Below are 9,189 nucleotides of genomic sequence, written 5' to 3' on the forward strand. Positions count from 1 at the left end.
CAACGTTTAGCCCAGGACACACACGGCTCATTCCCCAGCCCCACAGACTGCATTGCACACACCCCACAGGTCATAGCAAAGCTGGGACACGTGTGCCCATGGACACACCTGCAGGAAAGGACCCACAAGCTCAGGCTGTGACTCTGCAGCTGAAACTGCCATCCCCAGAGAGCCTGACAGCAAGAACAAGATCCCAACAGCAGTGACCCAGAGCAGGGGAGCAAGAAGGAAAATGCGGTGAGGGTGGGTGTGAGAGAGGCCAGGGCAGAGGCAGCCGGGCACTCAGACAGCGTCACCCTTCCCCAGCTGTGCAGCCACCTCCCAGACACCAACACTGCCGGGCAGCTGCTCTCAGCCCCTGTGCTCTGCAGAGGAACTGGAGCTCTGGCTGCACAGGAGCTGCTTCATGCCTTGGAGCCCCCGGCCCTGAGGGCAGAGGCTTTGCTGGGTGGGACAGGAGCCCAGGGGGCTGCTCGCAGGAGGGATCTGCACTGCAGGGGATCACAGGCACTTTTCTCTCTTCTCCCTCCCATAACAATTCCGGGTTTGGTTTCCTCTCCTTTCTGATCATTTCCCTGCTGCCTGGAGATTCTCCCCTGGGAGGTGTTTCCCTGTCCATGTCTCTTCCCTGTCAGTGCTCACAGACCATCCCACCCTCTGTGCCCTCCCCCTGGCCCTACAGATCCTGCCTGTTCACAGGGCACTGCCTGGGGGCATCTTCCTGTTTGCAGGCTGGAAAACAGGACAGGTCAGACTAAGGCTGACGGGTCCAGCCAAGGTGATGCAGGTGCTGTGCACAGGCAGAGGGGTGGGGAAGGGATGTCATGAGCCTTCTGGCAGATGTACTGATCACTCAGAGTTGCAGTTCAGGAGTCTCAGTGACTTGTTTAAGTATGAGAGCTCATTTTCATTTTATCCTTTCCTGCACCCCCCACCCCTTGGGAGAGGAAACTGAAAAGACAGGCTCAGGAAAGCTCCTTATCTGTCTGGCAGTCCTTGCATTGATCTTCTCCTTGAGGCATCCACTTGGAAAAATGCTGGGGGTGATCTGTATCTGTGTGAGCAACCCTGACCCACACAGCACCCTCTCCACAGCAGAGGCCCCTTTCTTGCCCAATAGGGTTTGCTCCTCCATCCCATCTTCTCCCCTCAGTGTTGTTGGATCTCCCGGGCAGGCTGAGCGCTGACCCTGGCAGGCGGCAGAGTCCCTGCCCGGCACAGCCCTGGGGTGCAGGGACCCTGCTCTGCAGGACAGCCCTGGGCACCCCTGCCTGCACATTTACATTTACACCCCACAGCCACCCTGGGGAGAACACAGCATTCACGTCTTGTCACTCTGACAGTGCAGAAGGCAATCCCTGCTCTGCAGCACATCCTCTCCTCTGATTAGAGAATCTCTGAGACCTGTACTTACATCTCTCACAGGCTCTGCAATGTGACAGCTTTCTGAGATCCTACCATGATTTGCAGATTCAATGCCCTGCAGCCACGGGCTTCATATCTTTGAAGATTTCTCTCCAAGTGACGTCTCAGCATCCTCCCACCCCAGACTGTGTTTCCTTCTCTCTGCCCGGCTCCTGTGCCCTCGGTGCTGCAGGCAGAGCCCTCAGCCCTGCTGCGTGTGCAGAGGAGCTGCTCCTGGGCAGAGCTGTCTCTCTGCAGCGCTGCCGCTGCCATGAGCTCCCTGTGTCCCAGGAGCCCAGCCCAGCTCAGCAGCACAGGAGCAGCCCAAGGCGCTTTAATGACCCCTCTGGTGGGTTTGGTGCTGAGTCCATGGACCTCAGACCCTCCGGAGGAAGTTGATGAAACCTCTCAAGAAGTCAAAGTCAGATTCACACTCCAAAGTTTATTGTACGGTTTATGGGTCACACTGAGGGACACTACTGAGAAACAATACTCAGGTTTGGTTAGAGAAGAAAACTGGAGGCAATGATGACAGGTCAGGAAAAGCAAAGTAAAGGTCTCTCTAATGCTGAGTAAAGCTGTATGTGTTTCATTAACCAAAGGGCCAAGATCTGACCCCCAGCCCTGGGAACGCAGATCCTGTCCCTCCCACATTGCCCAGGGCCCTTCCTGGGACAGTGTGATGTGGGGCTGTGCAAGGCCAAGGGCAGGACTATGGTCCCACACCTCCCAGGTTCCTGGCTGGGGACAAGGAGGGTTTGGAGCTCATTGACAACATTTCCTGACATGGGTGACTGAGGAGTCAGTGGGGTGAGGTGCCCTGTGGGACTTCACACTTACAAACCAGAAAGAGTTGGTCAGGATGGAACAGTCAGGGATGGAAAGTGGAGCTGAGGCTCCTGGGAGATGATCACAAGGCCAAGAGCAGGATTTCAGGAGAGCAAGCTTTGGCCTGCTGAGGGACCTGCTTGGGTCCTACGGGATATGACCTTGGTGTCTGCAGTGCTTTTCTCTCCCATTTCCTCCCTCCTCTCTCCCACCTTCTGTTGTGCAGTGTTTTTTACCCTTTCTCAAATACAATATCCCAGAGGTGCTGCCAGCATCACTGAGTGGCTCAGATTTGGCAAGAAGTGGGTCCATCCTGGAGCAGCTGAAATCGGCTCTGTCTGACATTGGTCAAACTCCTGTTGTTTTCCCAGAGAGGTGACAACTGTAGCACACCCACACCTACCCCCAGTTCCAAGAGTTTGTCATGTAAACCCAATAGAGAGTGACAATGTGTTGGGTGTTACAAACTACATGATCATGTAGAAGAAATGGACAAGATCTTCTGTCAGCAACTCAAGGAGGAAGTCACCAGTCAATGAGCAGGTTCCTATGGGGAACTGTAATTGCTCTGACATTAACTGGCCTGGCAAAGTGGCAAGTGCCATCAGTCCAAAGGATCTTGGGCCAACTGCTTAACGTGTCTGCATTGTGGGCCAATGAGAGTGATGCTCAACTGGATCTGGAACTGGGAAACAAGGAAACCCTGGTGAGGGATGTGAACATCAGTGTCCACCTTGGCTGTTGTGACCAGGACACAGAGGGGTCCCAGGCACCAGAGCGGAGGGAGGAAGGCCAGCAGCAGAGCACAGGCTGGTGGGCTCCAGAGGAGAAGACTTTGTCAAACTGGGGGTGCTGATTCAGGTGGTGCCATGGGAAGCAGCTCAGAAGGCTGAAGGAGCTCAGGAAATCTGATCAACCTTTCAGGACAGGCTGCTCCAAGCACAAGAATGATCTATCTGAGAACCAGCGAAATGAAGCATTTATCTCGTGAGGGTGTTTGTCTGAACTGATGGAGCTCCAGGGCACAAAGGCAGCACACAGAGGTGGGAGCAGGGGAAGCTGCAAAGGAGGAATTTAGAAACCTTGTCCATGGATGGACAGGCTGGAGAGTTGGGCGGGGAATAACCTGATGAAATTTAACAAGGGAAAGTGTAGAGTCCTGCATCTGGGCAGGAACAACCCTAGGTTCCAGTATAGGTTGGGAAATTACATATTAGAGAGCAGTGTAGGGGAAAGGGACCTGGGGGTCCTGGTGGACAACAGGATGACCATGAGCCAGCACTGTGCCCTTGTGGCCAGGAAGGCCAATGGCATCCTGGGGGGTATTAGAAGGGGAGTGGCTAGTAGATCGAGAGAGGTCCTCCTTCCTCTCTACTCCGCCCTGGTGAGACCACATCTGGAATATTGTGTCCAGTTGTGGCCCCTCAGTTCCAGAAGGACAGGGAACTGCTGGAGAGGGTCCAACGTAGGGCAATCAAGATGATTAAGGGAGTGGAGCATCTCCCTTATGAAGAAAGGCTGAGGGAGCTGAGGCTCTTTAGTTTGGAGAAGAGGAGACTAAGGGGGGACCTCATTAATGTTTATAAATATATAAAGGGTGAGTGCCATGAGGATGGAGCCAGGCTCCTCTCGGTGGCCAGCAATGATAGGACAAGGGGTAATGGGATCAAGCTGGAACACAAGAGGTTCCGCTTAAATTTGAGAAAAAACTTCTTCTCAGTGAGGGTGCCAGAGCACTGGAACAGGCTGCCCAGGGAGGTTGTGGAGTCTCCTTCTCTGGAGACATTCAAAACCCGCCTGGACATGTTCCTGTGCGACCGCACCTGGGCGTTCCTGCTCCATGGGGGGATTGGACTAGATGATCTTTTGAGGTCCCTTCCAATCCCAAACATACTGTGATACTGTGATGGATGTGGGGATGATGCCAAAGCTGCCCTGGACTTGGTACCTGCAGGGGAGGCTGAGGGCAGCAAGATGAGCTGACACAGCTTCCTTACAGAAAAAGACCAGGGTAACATAGACCTGCTGCTGAACTTCGTAAGAGTCGAATCAGACAGGACTGAGGTTCTTCATGGCTTCTTTGCCTCCATCTTCACCAGCAAGGTCTCCTGGGCCTTTGTTCCTGAAGGCAGGAGTCTGGAGAACACCCAGCAGTGGATGGGGCTCAAGTCAGGGGTGACTTGAGCAAACTCAGACACCGTTACAGAACAGGAGATGGGTCACTTGACCAGCTCCTGAACACGAGTATCGCTGTGCTGTGGCACCTGAGACTGCTAGGGACACCCACCTCTTGGTCCAGAGGAGTGTGACTCCTCTTGAGGTGTCCTGGCCTGTCTCCTCACTCACATGGTGATTTAGGCACCCACTTTTCTGACATATTCAGTGTCTGTCAGGAGCCGCTCCACATCAATGTGAACTGAAGGCTGCTGATACCACCTGTTCTGGAAAGGGAGGGAAGGGAGAGCAGGGTATGAAATAGAATAAATTTGGCTTTATTGCTGTTTATTATGGAAATGCTCTCTGTTTGGCTATTCCTGAAATCTCTCTAATCATCCACACCAGACTCGAAGCCTTTAGGAAAATGCTGCACAGAGCCTTGGCTTGTAAGAGCATTTTCGATGTTAGTGAGCCCTCTGCTGCCATGATCCTGAACTGCAGCTACTGAAACTGAACAAACCTCTAGTGAAGTGAAAGGCAGAAGGAAACCCCAAGTTTCTGAGGGTGTTTGGACCCCATGAAGGGCCATCACTGACACAGCTGTGAAGGAAACAACCAGTGCAGGTCCCTGTCCCTGGAGGCTGCTGAAGGAAACACTTGGAGACACTGGTTCCAGGTGGTGAGGGCCATGTGGAGGTGGCTCTGATGCCATGTCAGCCCTTGATGCTTGTTCATCACCGGAATGGCTGAGCCCTGACCCCTGGGACCTGGTAGATCTTTCTCCAATGTTTTTCAAGGCTTTTCCTGTGGTCAGTGTGAGTGTTTTGTGTTTTGGGGGTGGGTTTTACGTCGAGTGCTGTTGCTTTAACTGCAAGGCTCTGGATTTCTGTGGGCTGAAAATGCCTGTGAGCAAAGCACAACTCATCCAGCTTCTTTCATACACCTGGCAATGGTCACCAGTCACCTCAATGTCCCAGTCCCACATTTGCTTGAATCCTCTATTTGGATCCTTACCCATCACTCCAGGAGGTTCATGCATCCAACAGGCTCATGGATGATTCCTGAGGACCATCCAAGTGTGGGCAGTGTAAGAGAGGAGCAGAGCAGGGTCAGCTCATGGGCCATGACTGAGCACAGCCACCCCAGCAGCAGCCGTTCCCCATCTCCAAGCACAGCCATGCCCACAGGATGGAAATGGCACTGCCATACCTGATTAGCCCAAGAGAGGCCTTTCTTCCTTCCATATTCCCAGGAAGATCTTCCTCCTGTTCCTCCTCCACCTGCAGACATCAACTGCTTTCCATTTCTGGGCTCAGACATGGCTGGAAGGGTTCACTGAAGCCATCAGCCATCTCATTGCTTCTCCCTACATGCCCTGACCCTCTCCCACACCTACAATGGCCAATCACGGCTGCTCAGGCCTCCCGCTCTTCAGAAGAGGCCTCGAGCTTCTTGGTTCTTTCTGGTGCTTATTATGAACTTCCTCACTCTCTGCAGAGTTCATGGTGAGCTTTCTTGTCCATAACAGCCCCTTTATGACCATGTCTCACTAAATGGTTGTCTTTTTTTATGTCTTTCTATAATCCTTTGTGCAGAAAGGGTAGCCACAGGAAAGTACCCAATATGTCAAAACTGTGTTGAATGCTGTGAAGACCTGATGAGTTCATCTCACCACATGCACACAGTGGACATGCACATGATGTGTATGTTTACAACTCATCTGTACAATGGAAACATAGACTTTTGACCTAGTATTTAATCTAATAATAGAATCTCTTGGGTTGGGATGGGTACACAAGGATCACTGAGTCCAACTGCTTTAACTGCACATGACAAACCCACAGGTCACCCCGTGTGTCTGAGGACGTTGTCCAGTCTCTTCTTGAACACTGTCAGGTTGGGGCCGTGACACCTCCCTGGGGAGCCTGTTCAGTGTCCAGCACCTCTCAGTGAAGAACCATTTCCTCATGTCCAACCTCAGCCTCCCCTGGCACATCTTCTGCCATTCCCTTCGGTTCTGTCATTGGTCACCACAGAGAAGAGATCAGTACCTTCCCTTCCTTCTCCCCTTGTGAGGAAGCTGTAGCCACCATGAGGTCTCCTTTGAGTCTTTTCTTCAGCTCTGATGCTCAGAAACCCCTTAGTTTGCTTTCTGAAGCAGAAAGGAGAAGCCCTGAGCTCCAGGCAATGGGAAGGGGGATCCTGTTCCTCACACACAGCTCGGGGCTCTTCCTGGGACCGTGGGATGTGGGTGTGCAAGGCCCAGGGAAGGACAACACTGAGACAACAACTTCCAGCTTCCCCATGGGGCTGCAAGGAGGCACCGAGGCCCCAGTGCCATGAGGACAACATGTCTTCTGCTGGGCCTCAGTGGCAGAGACAACTGCCCTGGCCAAGGGGACAGAGACCTGGGTTCTGTGGGTCCCTTCCAGCCTTACAGCGCCCTTTGCCATCTCCACCTCAGGCTGTTCCACACGGTGCTACCCCTGCCCCTCTTTCCCTGCAGGCTGCAGACACCCATCTCGCTTCCCCACCTGCTCTCACCCAGCATTTCTGCACCTTCACTGCTGTGTCTGCACCCTCACTGGCTGCTCTTTGGCACACAAACCATGGGCTGATCCAGCTCCCTCTGGGTCACCTCTTGCCCCACAGCACTGCTCTTCCAGTGACATTTCTTACTCCTGATATCTATCCACCACCTTCCAAATTGTACTTTCTTACTTTTTTTTCCTCTGCTGCTTTTTCCTGTTACCAAGGAAAGCTCAACCATCTCGTAAACTGCCCTTCATGCAGGAAACTCAACCCATTAGGCTTCTTGTGGTCTTTCACCTGACCAGAGAGAAGCAACCTCACCATGATCTCCTAAATCCCATGAGAGCTGCTGGCCTTTCAGCTTCTCTGACAGACATGACCATGTTCCTGCCGATATCATATCATGTAGTCAGGTGGGATGGACGTGACAACCCGTCTCTCTTCCTGGGTAGGGCCTGTGGGCCCTTGGGCAGAGGTTCTTTCCCAGCCATGTCCCTGCTGCTGGGCTGTCACCTCCAGACACAGAACTGAGCCCACTGTCCCCTTCACAGCTACATGCTTCTGAATGAATTATGAGTGAATTATTGCTTCATGGCTGATGTTCAAAGTCTGTGCGTGGATGCTGAAACCTCTTCAGTAACCTGTTCTGAAAGAATCAACAAGGTGGGCATGAATAGAGCAGAAAAAGAAGACCCTGAGTGGGGGCAAATGAAAAGGGATGCAAAAGATGTGGTCAGGGCTGTTTGGGGGCACTTGTAAAGCAGCCCTGCACCTCATGTGAATCATTTCTGTGGTCACGGAGAACCTGAGAGATTTGTCTAATTTTAGAACATGAAGGGTATGAAAGGACAGTGTCATTCAGGCTCAAAGGGACCTCGGGACGTGTCTTGACCAACCTCCTGCTCACAGCAGGGTCAGACCAGATTGTCATGAGGACAACATGTCTTCTCCTGGGCCTCAGTGGCAGAGACAACTGCCCTGGCCAAGGGGACACAGACCTGGGTTCTGTGGGTCCCTTCCAGCCTTACAGCGCCCTTTGCCATCTCCACCACAGGCTGTTCTACACGGTGCTACCCCTGCCCCTCTTTCCCTGCAGGCTGCAGACACCCATCTCGCTTCCCCACCTGCTCTCACCCAGCATTTCTGCACCTTCACTGCTGTGTCTGCACCCTCACTGGCTGCTCTTTGGAACACAAACCATGGGCTGATCCAGCTCCCTCTGGGTCACCTCTTGCCGCAAAGCACTGCCCTTCCAGTCACATTTCTTACTCCTGATATCCAGTCTCCATCTTCCAAGTCACTTTGTGACTTTTTTTCCTCTTTCTTGCTTTTTTTCTGCTACTCAACCATCTCAGAAATTGCTCTTCAAGCAGAGAACCCAGCCCGTTAGGCTTCTTGTGGTCTTTCAGCTCACCAGAGAGAAGCAACCTCACCATGATCTTCTAAATCCCATGAGTGCTGCTGGTCTTTCAGCTTCTCTGACACGACCATGTCCCTGCTGCTGTCTCATCATGTTCTCAGGTGGGATGGACATGACAACCCATCTCCAAGGTCTCTTCCTGGGTAGGGCCTGTGGGTACCTTGGCAGAGGTTCTTTCCCAGCCATGTCCCTGCTGCTGGGCTGTCACCTCCAGTGACACAACTGGCCTCACTGTCCCCTTCACAGCCACATGATTCTGACTGGATTATGAGTGTCTGAGACTCAGCTGACCTCATAATAGCACACCCACCCATGCCCCTCCTTAGCACCCAGGACCTGACCAAGACTGAACCGTGTTCTACACACTCCTACACCTGCCCCTCTTTCCCACAGGCTGCACACACCCATCTCGCTTCCTCACCTTGTTCAAATATGTCAAATATGTTTTCTACTAGCAATGTGGGTGAAAAGCGCTCCTCACTGGAATTGGGAGGTTCACGTTAACACCTTCTAGATCTCCTCTTTTGCATTGTTTTTTATTATTCCTCTACCTATTCTCTCTCCAGAAACCTCTCCAAGGGAAAAATTCTGTCCAATCACAGAGAAAACTCAGGTTTGCAGAGAGGCCTTGTCTCACTCATCTTGTCTCACTCTCCTGCTCAGGGCAGGTTCAACCAGGTGAGGTTGCTCAAGGCCTCCAGTCAGCTTTGTATCATCCTCAAGGCTCTTAAAGTGCTCTCTGTTATATCTTAAAAAGGGAGAATAGAGATATTCAACAATGTTGGCCTAAGTGTTGGTCACTGAGAGATGACACCAGTATCTGGCTGCACGGAGGACTTTGTACCACT

This window comes from Columba livia, unplaced genomic scaffold (assembly GCF_036013475.1).
Source record: "Columba livia isolate bColLiv1 breed racing homer unplaced genomic scaffold, bColLiv1.pat.W.v2 Scaffold_178, whole genome shotgun sequence".
NCBI lineage: Eukaryota > Metazoa > Chordata > Aves > Columbiformes > Columbidae > Columba > Columba livia.